At 35.4% G+C, this 12,311-nt stretch overlaps 1 protein-coding gene across 1 annotated transcript in view; it reads left to right on the top strand.

The window, feature by feature from the left end:
- The first annotated feature begins 7,375 nt into the window (after positions 1-7,375).
- Positions 7,376-12,311, top strand: part of LOC132295240 (ubiquitin receptor RAD23c-like) — a 30,150-nt gene continuing 25,214 nt past the window's right edge. Inside the window, exons 1-2 of the mRNA XM_059793420.1 lie at positions 7,376-7,496; positions 7,875-8,653. The gene's annotated coding sequence lies outside the window, so the exon portion shown is untranslated. The remainder of the gene's footprint in view (positions 7,497-7,874; positions 8,654-12,311) is intronic.

Raw genomic sequence — 12,311 nt, 5'->3', positions numbered from 1 at the left:
CATGCCATGAACCTTAATGATATATTGAACTCATACTATCAATGAAATTAGCCTCTTATGATATAATTGCTTATATGTTTCATTCCAAAGCACATTATATAGTCATTACTAGTATATTGCCATTTCTTGATTACTATTACTTCATAATGCTGAATGAAGTTACTTAGGCCTCCCATCTTTTTGAGATGACAAAAAGGGAGAAAAATGTGATGTGTGAAATGATATGTTAATTTATATCATAGGACAAACTAGTTGTTGGGATCAAATGCTTCGTGTTATATATCATTACGTTATCATACTTATTCTTACATGTATATTTAGATGGAAGCATGTTGACAGGGGGAGATTTGTAGAAATCTCTTGAAGCTTAAAATGATCTTAGATGCATGTAAATGTCTAAAATGAATGTAGAAAGAACAAGCATATTATTTTATGACATTATGTTCATTATATACACTTTAATAGGGGGAGTATTTTTCAAATGACACTCCACTTGCTTATGAACACGTCAATATTTTGTCCTCATCAAAAAGGGGGAGATTGTTGACCTTAAGGATTTCATCCAAGGACAATCTAGTTGTTTTGATGATTACAAACCATTAATGGTGTTTAAGGACTAATATTTACATTGAGTGTTATAGATTATTCACATTCAAAGAATAACCTTAATGAAATTATAAAGATTATTTCAAGTATTCCATTATTCAAGATCACATCAAGTAAATCAATGGATACAAAGAAGATATGAAGTTGCAAGGAATCAATGCAAAGTCCATCCAAAGATAGCTTGGATAACAATGAATAAGCAAGCAACTCAAATAAAGGAAGAAACAAGAACACCTTGAAGCATAAATGATTATGACCAAAGCATGAAGAAAGGGGTAGATAGATTGGTTAGTGTTTAGAATTCAATATCAGAGTATTTATGAATCCATTTGAAGCTCATCTCTATAGGACTATGCATATCATTACATCTTTCATATTTTCCCATATTTATTAGCAATTGACTATGAACTTTATTACATATATATTTGACATATGAAATCTTTGCTAAGAATGAGTTAGTTCAAGCTTGCATAAGCTTTGAAAGAACTCAACACTTAAGCTAGAAATGTTAGGACCATGCACATCAATTATATGATTTATTTTGGTCTCTAGAAAGTAAAGATAAACACATTAAACTTAATCTTTCATCTTTAAAGCCTTTGTTACCATGATTTGGTAAATGACTCTAGGACAAAATGCACTTGATATTTATCATTCTTACATGTTCCTAAACTCTTAGAATCTGGACTTGAACTGAATTGAATCATACATCAAAGTCCTAGGTGCTAAAAAGATGGCTATCTCATAAGAAGTAATTTTCAGCCCAGAAAATTTCCTAACCATCCTATACTAAAACTGCTATAACTATTTTTGTATTTGGAGTTTTTAAGTAAGGACATTGGCATTAGAAATCTGACTTAGGACCTTTAAAGTTAGACTTATATTTCACTTAAATTGGATTTGAATTCACTGAGATATGACCATCACAAGTTGCATGTTTTTACACAGCAGAATTCCGGACTAGGTTGCACTAAAACTATCATAACCATTTCTATGGTTGGTGTTTTTGAGTAAGGTTGGTGGCATTAGATAGCTAAATTTAAGGCAATAAATTTAGACATAAATTTGACCTCATTTGGAGATAAAAGGATTGAGATATGCCCATTTGAAGTCTACCCAGTAAAAGAGCCACCTCCCCAAGTAAAAAGAGCCGACTCTTTTCATTCCAATAACAATTTTCAAGAGGAAAGCCTTGTTCTCAGCAAGGGAGCCGTCTTCTTTTTTAGGGAGCCGCTCATAGAGCTAAGTGAATCGCTTCCCTTCAAAAGGAGCCATCTCCATATGCCCAGAATTTAAAATTGTGGGCAGATTTGAATGTAACAGCTCTTTTGACCTTGAGCCTTGTGCATTCCATTCTCAACAGCTCTTTTGAGCTTGGAAACTCTATAAATAGAATGAGAAATGTCTGAATATGCAAGAGACATTACTTGAGAGACATTATAGTGCATCAGAGAGATTTTGTTCTCACATCTTCTCTTCATCTCTCTCATTCATTCATATATTAATCTCAAAATATTCAATTAAGGATTTAAAGGGTTTTTGCTCTTGTTCAAATCTTGAAAGAGCTTTTGGTTTATTCTACACTTGAGAGACTTCATCAAGCATCATAAGAGCTTTTGTTTTTCATTCATATCATTCTCTCACCATTCCATATCATTAGAAGAGTATTGAGCTTTATTGTATTCATATATACTCTATAGTGAGCTGAAACTTTGCATATCAATCTTTAAAAGATATATTCTTGTGCTACAAATTCTGATCTTCAAATTGTAGGGGTTGGTGTGATCCAAAGGAAGTCTAGGAGAAAGTTGTTCTCCTAACAAGGAAAATAAGCAACATCTTGCTTCATGTAAAGGTTTGCTCTCCACCCGTAAGGAGAAGCCACAGTGGATTAGGAAGTCTCAAGAGGAGTCTTGAGCCGAGGAGTAGGAGTTTTCGAACCTCGCTAAAATCGTCGAGTCATTGTTTATAATTTCTCTTCCCTTATCTTTTTTACAATTGTGCTATTAATTATTTACTTTCATATCTTGATTATTGCATAATTGCTTAAGTTGTTGATTATAAATTGTAAATCTATAAATTACGAATATTGGCCATTGACTCTATTCACCCCCTTCCCTTGCCGGCCTGTAGAGTCAAATATTGGGTAACACAATTTAATCAAATAGCCACTTCATCATTTAATAATTAAGAACAATTAGCCAAATAAAATAATTAAAATAATAAATTAAATGCTCTAAAAATTAGGGGTATTACATAATAGAGCCGGTTCTGTTCTGCAGGATTCCTTCTTCTCCAATTCTGGTCACTGTAATTCCCTCCGATCGCCATAGTTAAGGGTCTTAAGCTTTAAAACTAAGTTCCAGAGCATCCCAAACATCCATATAAAGCATGGGTACATGATTTATGCCATCAAAACATACTTTAACATATTCATATTCAAGGTTCAACAATTTATACACACACACACACACACACACACATATCTTTGTTTTGATCCGTTTAAGCATGCAACAGTTCAATTTAATCTATTATTAAAACCCTAACATCGTCCTAAGGATGAATCAAACACGAAATCAAAGGAGAAGAGTAGAATAAGAACTTACCTTAAGGGTTTCGGATAAAAAACCCTACTCATTTCTTCTCTGTTCGTTTCCTCAACTCCGGCAGCCTTAGGGTTGTCGTCGTGTGCCTCTACTGATCTGGTTCCACCACTCCAACAGTCCTCTACCTTCTCCCTTGGATAGGCTTCACAACCTCCCTCTCTTTCCTTTCTTTCTTCTCTTCTCTTTCTTTCTTTCTTTCTTTCTCTTTCTCTCTCTCTTCTGCTTTTCTCTTCTCTCTCTTTGTGATTTTCATTCCCGGCCCTAGCCCCTTCTACATACTACATTTATATATATATAATACTACTATAACATACTAACCCTAATCCTAATCTAAAACCACGTTTGACAATTTAAAATAATAATAATAAAAATTATATATATACATATATATATATATATATATGTATGTATATATATATATAAGTATAAGTGATCCAAGACCCTATTAGTTGGTCCAAACCCTTAGGCCAATCCATCACTTTTAAATAGATAAAATAAACTAATTAAAACATATAATAAACCATAAAAAATTTAAATTAAATTAACTAAGCTGACAACACAACTAAAAACAATTAATCACATAACAATTTAAATAATTAACACATTTACACATTAACAATTAGATCATTGCACACGCATAAATAGCCACATAATCAAATAAAAATGCCATTAAAATAATAAAACACATTTAAACATTAACAATTAAATCATTGCACATGCATAAATAGCCACATAATCAAATAAAAATACCATTAAAATAATAAAACAAATACTCTAAAAATTAAGGGGTATTACACACCTCCTTCTCCTTCTCCCGCAACCTCCTATCCGCCTCTGACGATGGCTCTGGCTATATCTATGATGCTGACCCTTTCATCCACCTCAAAACCGTAAATGCCCACAAGAAGGGAATCAATGACCTCGCAGTGTACTCCTCGGGGAAGTTGGCGTTGACGGTGCGTAGAGATTTATGCTTGGCAATGTTGAATTTGGTGAGAGCAAGGCGAAGTTTTTATCATAGGTTGGGCAAGGAAGCATTTATTGTGAAGTTCTATTCAGCGAAGAAAAATTTTACATGGTGATGGAGGAAAAAGGTGTTGGTCCACGACTCTGAGGACATAAGATTGGTCCATGAATTAGATAATAAAAAAGAGTTCTTTGTGCTGTACCTGGCACGGTCAACTTTGCAATTTCTTGAAGCTTTAAAATTGTGAGTTGTATCCCCTCTGGTAAAGGAGGAGGTGTACAGAGCGAGAAATATATTCTTTCAAGGTTTTGCATTAGAGCTTCAACGGTGAACCGGATCGAAAGGATAGAGATATGGGGGAAAAAGAGAGAGAAATTATATATGTATGTAATATTGTATTGGGCCAAGGAATTAGAATAGCTAATGTGGAGAGGGAAGGAAAGATATTTATTTAGAGAGAGAAATTGTACAGTTATAGTCTAATCAATAACATATGCGTAGTTTAGTAATTTATAATAGCAATTTGAGGGTATTTTAGTAAATTAGATAGGCTCGTTAATGCATTTGACAGTTTATCACTAGGAGGGGAGGTCCGTGTAAGTTAGTTTCATTTTTAGTGGAGGTCCAAGTAATTTTTTAAAACATATGAGAGGTCCCTGTAATTATGATAAACCATATGAGAAATTCGTGTAATTAACCCTAAATTTTTATTTTTACATTTTGAAGAATTCAATTTAAAATATATTCCATTCAAGGTTTAAAATTGATCTAACCAAATAATAGAATAGTGATGGTCATTCTATTCCTATATTATTTCATATTTGCATCCAAATAATAAAATAATTTAGTTTTATTTCATTCCCATTTGCTTTCAATGCCACTCCTGTGTACCAAACGTAGCCTTAGCGTGTGCCTTCTATTTTAGCAGGTATGTTGGAAACAATATGATATGAAAGGAAATTTGTGACCAATCTGAAAGGCTTCATATAAAACTTTGGGGGCAAACTACAATGTTTGGACTATATGCAACTAAACTTGAGGTTTGCCATTTTTTTTTTGCAAGACCCCCATGTCAGATTTTGGGATGAATTTACTTATCTACCCTTGTTATTATAATTGTTAAAAATAATCAAAATATCTAAAAATGTCAAAGGACTATCTTGTCCCTTATACTTGCAACCAAATTCTTGCACTTCGTCAACCCCCTTCCCCCTCCCCTTACCACCACCACCCACCACCCACAGCCACCATCATCACCCCACAACCACCGTCGACACCAAATCAAACTGAAGAATTTCACAAAGAACACAACATCGTACAAACTAAACAATCACTATTTTAATAGAATCCAAACATCAATTGAATTAACCTAACAAAATTCAAACACCCACTGTTTTAATAGAATCCAAGCACCACCTCACCGACGCTGCTCTCCCTCTCTCCTCCACTACTCCGGCGACACTAATGGCTGCCTCAACTACTTATCTCTCCATTTCTCTGTTGCTGTAACTAAGCTCTAGACCATCTCAATTTGTCTGTAGTATGGGTATTGTGACTCTCTCAGCCCTCGAAAATGGAGCTCCAGACGAGTCTGAATCAGTGGCCGCCGTCCGTGGCAGCCAATTGAGGACTGAGTTTGGTGCGATTGTCTGCTTGCACCCGTTTTCCCTTCACAAAATAAAATTCAAACTTGTGTTTGGTGTGCGTTTGGTTCAATCAGAAACCCAAACACCAACTAAGGCAGCATACTTTTGACTTTACCAGAAAAATAGTCGCTGTTCACTCATCGCCGGGTGCTTATACAGAACCGATTCCACCTCCACGCTGCTCAAATTCTGGCAGCCACCGATGATTACATCTTTCGATCGCTTTTCTATTTAGAGTAGGCCGATGTCGGAATTTCCTTCGATCGGTCTTTGATTGGTTGTTGTGGTTGATACCAAAGATAGCCATGGATGGTGATCACCAAGCTTTCAGGTTTGACTTGGGGTTCTCTTGGTTCAATTGGGTTTGTCATGGGTGCGATTGGGTTTGTTGTGGGTCCGATTGGTTGGTGATGATGGGGCCGTTTGTTTGGCAGTGATGGTGGCGGTCGGTGGATTGGTTGGGGCCTCTTTTTTAAATGTATTAATTTAGTATTATCAAAAAACCTAATTAAGGGGTAGTTTGGTCCACTCACGCATGGTTTTTTTTTGGTTATTTCATAACATTATAAGGGTAATATGGTCTTTTAAACTTAGTTGATGGGTATTTTAGTCACCACAACCAAATTTTATGACAAAAATGATTGAATTTTGTACATTGGGGAGGTCTTTGCAAAAAATAGCAAACTTCAATAAAACATTGCAAAAAAATGACAAACCTCAAGTTCAGTTGTAATTAGTCTAAATCTCATAAGAGATCATTGTAATTTGCCCTAAAACTTTTTCATCAAGATTACCATTTAGAAAAATAGTTTTCAAATGAAAAACTAACAGGTGGTATCAAAATAATACTCTTTTCTATTTTTATTTTTTGTTTAAAGCACTTTGCAACGAGTCTATGTATAAATTTATTAATTAATCCATTTGAATTTAATTTCTTTTTAAATATCAACTAACACCCTATTCCTTTCTATCCGTTTGGTAATCTGTTAATGCCCAAATTCTGTTTGAAAAAATGAGATTCATTTTAATCATTTATAGTTTCTTTTCAGAAAGAAGCATTCATATTAAGTATATAACAAGCAGAAAGTATTTTTTTCCTGATAAATAATAAGCACAATATCCTTCCAAAAAAAAAAAAAAAAAAAAACAAACAAAGCGCAATATTGCTTCACACTTCATTAATTAATGGCATTCACATTTATTAATTTTTATTTTTATTTTTTTTAAATTGTATTTATCATTTTAGCAAAGTTCTATTTTACTTTCTGTAACACCATTATCCAACATGGCCATTCACATCTTAAAAAAATATCTTAATAAAATCATCTATTAAATGTAAAAAAAAATACTTATTTTCCCTCCGGAGGTTTTTTTTTTTTTTTTTTCTTTTTCAAATTATTCCAACCCCGACACTCCTCCGGAAATGTGAAAACCACGCGCTCTATAAACAGTGACACTCTAAACGGCGTCCCTGCTCATCTTTTCATAAGCGCATTCGGGTTGTGTTTCTTGTTCTTCCTCTCCTCTCTCTCTTTGGGTGGATCGGAGGAGAGTCGCCGGAGGAATAGAGTACATTCCGATTGGAGATCGTTTACATACATAAGAATGAAGATTTTGGTGAAGACTTTAAATGGTACTCACTTCGCAATCGACGTGAAACCTGAAGACACGGTTCGCATTCTTTTCGTTTCTGAAAGTGTTGTGATTACACACGCATACACACACATATATGTACGTGTCTTATAGAGTTTTGCAATTCTATTGTTTTTTCCACTCAATTTTGATCAAGAATTAGAATGTTCATAAGCTTCTTGATTTGTTGTCACACTGTGGAATTCGACTGAAGAATTTGAATTGTGCTTTGGATTCGTTATACTTTGTTTCTCTAAATTCATTCATATCTATTTGTGATGTTCGGTTTTGTTTGTGTTATAATTTCTTTACCATGTTGATTATGGACTTTGAATGTGAAATTGGGGGTGTAAAGTTGCTGAAGTGATTAGCATTATTTCTGATTCATGAGTTTCATTGCTTAAAATTGGGTGGCAGTTATGCATTTTCCACCTACTCCTTTGTCAAGATAATTTCGCTCTCTAAGAGGAGAAAAACTTGGGCATAGCAGTGGTATCATGTCATCATGCCTACATGGGATCACCAATTTAATCAAGGAGTAATACACTTTTCACTTCAGTAGCAGAGCTGTTTGTTCCAGCATTAAAAAGAGGGCTGCAACCTCTGTCATTTGATTTGTCATGATTGGTCAGTCACCATTGTAACGAAGTTTTTTGGACTTTTTATGCGTTGATGGTCCTTTTGTCAATAACTATTTTTTTCTTTTTCTGTAACTTGATGTTTGCTTTTATATTTTCAAGAATGAATTTGATTTGAAGTCAAAATTGTGCATTTGACCCAAGACACATGGAAGTTATTAATTTCCCTCTTTGTCCTGGACCAAAGCAATCTCTAATTTTACAATATGGTGCATGAAGCACGAAGCAATATGAATGGTCTATATATTTAACCATTCATCCATCTATATGTTTTACAATATGTCTGTCTATCTATCTATCTATGTATCTATCCATATTTCATTTTTTCTGCCCCTCTATCTATCAGTGATTTAGCGGCATTGACTTTGTTAGGTCAATAGGACGTATGTTGGTGAATTTTGTAGATCGTGACATTAAGTTAGAACTTTTACTTAATTTCTAGTTTAGTTTAGAAATTGTCAAAAGTTAGCTAACTGTTGGTTACCTCTCCAAATTGATGATGAACTACATGCCACGACAAAGGACACCTTGATAATCTTCATCAACAAGGGTAAAAAGGTAATACACAATGATTTACTCTCTCCAATCAGGGTACATGCATTGCTTATCTAGGATTTCTTAATTTCCAAGTTTATAACTTATTTTGATTCTCAAATATGTTTTAAGTATGCATGATTGAAAATTAGAAACTGCCTTACAAAAATTTTTACCCTTCCGAAGAGCAATGGGGCGATCAGAAACAGTCAGAAACAAAATTAGAAACAGGGTATGTACAAGAATGTTTACCCTTCCGAAGAGCAATGGGGCGATCATCAAGTGAAACAATAGCTTGAGAAAGCGGAGCTGGTGTCGAAGGAACAAGGTAGTCGATCGTGGGAGTAGAAGCTTGTACCTGTTGCGACTATAAACCTGTGGAAAAGGAACAATTCCCCCTGCTAGAGGGGTATCACGAGGAGGAATAATAGAAGACGAAACAAGCAAAGGTAGAGAAGTTGAAGACGGAAGAAGGTGATCACCAATTGTGCTCAATGGGAATCATTCATTTCGAGAACCAACTGAACCACTATAGTATGGTGTATGCTCAAAGAAAGAAACATTCATGGATATAAATCGTGAGGATGGTAACACCTATAACCTGTTTGAGAGTGAGAATAGCCTAAAAACACACTTTAAAGCCTTAGGGTCAAGCTTTGAACGTGTCTGCCCCAACTGCTGAACAAAGCATACACACTCGAAGATTCGCAGAGGAATAAAAAAAAGAGATAAATTGGGATGTAAGATTGAGAGTAGGGCTGCAAAGTTAAGAATCCTAGAAGGGGTCCTATTAATGATGTAGACAGCTGTAAGAACTGCATTTCCCCAAAATGATTGGGGACCATTCATGCCAATGCAGATTGCTCTAGCTAAGTCAAGGATGTGGCGATTCTTTCTCTCAGAACGGCCATTCTGTTAAGGAGTTTTAACATTAGAGATCTGATGCTTAATCCCAAATTCTGTACATAACCGTTGTACCTCTCCATAAGTGTACTTCGTACCCTGGTCAAATCTAAAATTTTTAATGGTACAACTATATTGAGTCTGAACCATTGTCATAAAACTTTTAAAAATGGTGTACACCTCATTTTTGGTTTTCATATATAAACCCATGTAATACTAATTAAAAAAAAAGAAAAAAAAAAAATTAGATAAACCCATGTAACACGACTATGATCATTAATGAACACCACAAAATATCGAAATCAAGCATATTTATTACGACTAGCAGGATAATTGGAGCCAGGTAGCATGTCTCACAGGATAAATTTGAGACTGCCACGTTACAAAATAAGGAAGGAAACAAATGTTTTAAATAATCAAAAGAAATATGTCCTAAACGCATGTGCCAATGCATAAGTTGCGCTTTATTAGATGAAACAAAATTAGAAAAAGAAGCTGAATGAGCTTGAGGTGACAAAGGAGCATCCAACAGGTATAGGCCGTCCACTTCACGCATACTGCCAATCGTCCATTTCGACACCAGATCCTGAAAAATACAGTAAGAGGGAAAGAATGTTACACTACAATTTAATTGTTTAGTGACGATACTAACAAAAATAAGATTTGTAGTCAACTATGGAACATGAAGTGTATTAGATAATGTTAATGAAGGAGTAACTGATATGTGACCCTTCCCAGTGATGGAAGATGGAGAGCCATCCGCAAGGCATACCTTGCGATAGCCAGAGCATATACTATAAGATTGGAAGAATGCGGGCATACCAATCATATTGTCTGAAGCACCAGAATCAGTTATCCATGGTGTCGAAGATGTAGATACACTATGTGCAGATGCAATAGTACCTGAGTGGGCATAAGTTGAGGTTGGCTGAGATGATGCCTCCATTTGATTGAAAAATTGTTTTAACTTGTCCAAATCAGCTTGAATCAAGGTAACTGTGGCAGAAGATGACGAGGCAGAGTTGTCAATAGTTAACAACGAGACTGGTTGTGTGACAGAATGTGTAGAGGATCGAGGTTGTTTCTGTTGCGGTGGGCGTCCATGTAGTGCATAACACCGAGATTTGATGTGACCAATTTTCTCACAATGGTCACACCGCCCACGTTGTTGTCCCAGGGGAGGACCAATGGTAGAACTCTGAATTGACTGGGATGGTGCAGTTCCTGAAAGGTTGGGAACACAAACTGCCCTCATAGAACGATCAACAGAAGCAACACCTAATGGATGAGTCCGATGGCTCTAACAACACATAGGAGTATGCATCCTCGAGAGTAGGGAATAAAGATAAGCCCATTAAATGAATATGAGCATACTCAAACTCGTCGTTCAACTCGACAAGAAACTGAAACACTCGATTCTTCTCCACAATCCTTGCATATAAAATTGCATCATCTGGAACCTTCCATGAGCGGAAGGAATCATAATATGACATCTCCTCCCAAATAGTACGAAGCTTGGCGATGTAACCTGAAACTATTAAGTCACCATGAGAAATCCTGGTGATATCTCGCCATAACTGAAAAATTCGTGCATTATTGTGCCTCTGAGACTAAGTGCGTTGAACTGAATCTTCAATCTGCTTAGCAGTCTTCATAAACATATAGCCAACGGCTATGTTTGGCTACATCGAATTGACTAGCCAAGACATAAACATAGCGTTATTTGCAATCCACCGTGGATATGCCTTCTCTAACTCAGCTGGCTCTTTTTCAGAGCCAGTAATATAGCCAATCTTGCCTTTGTCACTAATGACTATCTTGGCAGACTGTGCCCAAATCAAATAGTTAGAGCCATCCAACTTCACTGTGGTGATTTGAAGTCCTGGATTTTCTAATGAGTTAGTGGGAAAAATGGCACCACTACCCACAAAACTAAAGCCAAGAGAATTTAATAGTCGAGGACCCTAAATTTGCCATTATTTGTCATACGACAACAAACAACTCCAAAAACACTACAAATTCTATTAATAAATCAAAGGGTTTCCTCAGACCATAAATAATAACAATGTCTCTTCAGATCATTTCCGAAAAGTCCAAATACAGACTTTTTCAAAGAGCGCTGTCCTCTTACATATAGCTGGACAACCTCCTGCACAATATCCGGAACTTCTCTGTAGACTCAAAAAAATTTACCTAAGCCCTTCTAGGTGTTGGAGACCAACTATCCCAATTTACCCAACCCTAGAAGAGCAAAAAAGAAATTATAAAACTTTAAAAATACATGTTTTCGATCACAAAATAGCAACACAGAAAATCATGTGTAGGCAACGTCACACGATGTCGCAACAACTTAAGGTGGTTGTTGCACAAGTAGCAAGGCTATTGAAAGGTGTGGAAAGGTGTTGGCTCTGATGCCAATAAGAAATATAAAAAGAAGAAGGAGAGAATTGTGTAAAGACTTGAATGAGATAAATCACTTATTCACAGCTCTAGTATATATAGATAAAAAGAGTATATGCTCATATTACAAAAAAAGATATTAAATCACATGCTCATATTACAAAAAAGGAAATGAAATGAAATCTAAATCAAATCAAAGCATATTCTATGGCATCTTCTATAGCATAATTAAATTTCTGCTAATATGGTAAGTCATTCTTTAAATCGTGCTATCATATCTGCTAACAGTAACCATAAGGTTGTTCCATTGCAATATAGAGGTCACGGGTTCAAGAAACAACCCTCCCCGTATGAAGAGGTAAAAATGTACATATGACCT

This window comes from Cornus florida, unplaced genomic scaffold, assembly GCF_030987335.1.
Source record: "Cornus florida cultivar Cherokee Brave unplaced genomic scaffold, ASM3098733v1 CherokeeBrave_3.0.0_Hap2_Chr02, whole genome shotgun sequence".
In the NCBI taxonomy this organism is placed as follows: Eukaryota; Viridiplantae; Streptophyta; class Magnoliopsida; order Cornales; family Cornaceae; genus Cornus; species Cornus florida.
Note: the sequence above shows the minus strand (reverse complement) of the source record. Positions and strands in the feature narration are given on the sequence as shown.